Below are 2,547 nucleotides of genomic sequence, written 5' to 3'. Positions count from 1 at the left end.
CGGCGGCGGCGGTGACGCAGCTGCTGCTGTTGGTTTGACGCCCAATCCCACCGCTCGTTGTCGCCCCCTGTCGGTCCGGAGTAGTAGTAGTAGCTAATATGGCGCCGTGATGATGCCTTCACGGTCTTTTCTCTGAACAGCAAGGCAAGGGGACCCAAAAAGTCAGACTTTTCAGTTCTCAAACTTTTTTTTTTTTTTTTTACATCAAGGACCCCTAAAATGTCACAAAGCTTTATATTACACATGTTCTTACGGGTTGTCGATCCGTCAACAAAGATAACATTTTTTGACCAAACTATCTTCATATAGTAGGCTATATTGCCAATACTCAATCATGAGTAATTAAAGCAGAAGTAAGCGGAATGTTTGTGTTAATATAAGTCTTAAATAGTTATATCTTCCGACAGCAATCACTTATATAGAGTGTTTGGTCTGAAACACGGGTCTGTCAGTTACTCTGCTCTGCTGTAAGCCGAGGAGAAAACTTTCCTTGTATCCTACAACCTTTATCCAATGAGGAGAGAGGGCCAGTGATTGGTACAATTTCTCTAAAAATCTTAAACATTTGTATAAGAAAGTGGTAAAAATTCTAAAAAATAAAAAATAAAAAAAATGTTTATTGGTTAGACCAGTGGTTCTCAAAGTGGAGTCCGGGGACCCCCAGGGGTCCTTGAGAGGGTTCAAGGGGGTCCCCAACTTTTTCTTGAAATGTTATCATTTTTTCTAGAACTTTTTTCTTTTTTTAAAAATGTTATCAGCCACTTTGTTTCTAGAATTGTTTTTGAGAAATTTTACCTTTTTTTCTGAATTTTTTAATTTTTTGATATCATTTTTCTGTAGAATTTTTTTCTTTAAACTTTTTTTTTTTTTTTTTTTTAGAATTTTCTTACTCATGTGTATTGACAATATATATGAAGATTCTACAGTAGTTTGACATGATGTTATGAAAACAGGATGCTGGATTTTATGCGCTGTAAATAAACTACTAGCATAACCTCAGCGCTCCTGAGAGATTGTAGTTTTTTCTTTTTCCTTTATTGAGCAATTGAAAATACAAACTCTATAACTCTATAAGGATAATTGTATAATAATATAGGTAAAAATTAAGTGCAGAAAACAAAACATTAGGGGACTCATGAGGGAATGTGTAACAAAACAAATGCAAAACAACACCAAATAGTAAAAGATAAGGTATGAAAAAACATTATATCAGGCATTTTAATTCAACATAAAACGGAGCAGTGAAAAAGTGGCCGGTGACAGTGAAGTAGCACCAGTGGGACTGAAATCAAACGCACCCCGGGCTTCCCATGTGTTGGAGTGTGACTCCGCCCCCACGGCGCCGCTGCTGTTATGAAAGCGGCGGGTTGGTGGGTGTGTTGAGCTGAGTCGTCCAGCAGCGAGCAGCAGATACAGCAGCAGATACAGCAGCAGGCTTTGAAAAAAACTGGTAATATAACCTGTTTTATTCTTCCTAACATGTAAACAAACATTATCTGTCACTTTTATAACCGCTTTCATTGATCCACCTGGATTTTTCCTTTGTTCCTCGTCGTGGTGGTGGTTTGTAGTCTTGCACCGGCCCTGCTGTGCTGCTGCTGCTGTGCTGCTGCTGCTGCTGCTGCACAACACATACATAACATGCAAGATTCACATATGCAGAGCAGCAGGGACACAATGTTCCCTATGTTTGTTCCAGCTGAGGACAACTCAGGACAAGCACTGTGATCCAAACTTAACACAGTTCACTCATACTCATGCATCATTAATGAGCTGATATGTGTGTTTTTGTGTAAATGCTTAGAGGCCATGGTAGGCTACCATTTAAAAAGTGGAGTCCCTGAAAACAAAATATGCACTGGATATTTTTGGAGAACATAATTTAGTTACTGCAGCTCGCATGTGGGTTCAATTTTCTGGATCTGGAAACTACAAGCAGTCGACTAGTTTTGCAGAGAAAAAGTCTCAAGTTAGACAGATTTCATTCTGTTTTACTTTTCAAATGACAGATATCACAACCTTTCTAAAATAAAGCTGAATTTGCTGTTTTTTCTTAGTCTTTTATGTTTATAATTTGAATATTTTTTTGTTTTTTGGACAAAACAAACAATGTAAAATACCATCAGAGCCATGAGGAAGTTGTGATTTTCGTTTTCTGGGATTTTATCCTGAAAATGCACCAAATAATTAAAAGAATAGTTCACCAAAAAATGAAATTCAGTCATTATTGACTCACCCTCATACTTATGAATACTAGTAGTTTTTTATTCCTCAAAGTGCATCTGGAGACCCAGGAGGCCGGTTCGTAGTCCAACGAAATCCTTAAATGAGAGTCAATAGCGCCCAACACAAAAAGGTTCATAAAACTACACAAAAACCTTGTAATAGTCCTCCATACTGCTTGTCCGCTGCAATCCAAGTGTCCTGAAGGGATGTAGTCCAGAGTTTCACGCGATTCATGAGAGCGCGCCCCAGGCAAATTCAATACAGGACTGTTTAGGCTGTAAAAATGTCCTAAATGACGTCATTTCAAGTAAACTCTGGACT

This window comes from Trachurus japonicus, chromosome 23, assembly GCF_045865225.1.
Source record: "Trachurus japonicus isolate A0001 chromosome 23, Traja_1.0".
Lineage (NCBI taxonomy): Eukaryota > Metazoa > Chordata > Actinopteri > Carangiformes > Carangidae > Trachurus > Trachurus japonicus.
This window is presented reverse-complemented; position numbering follows the sequence as displayed.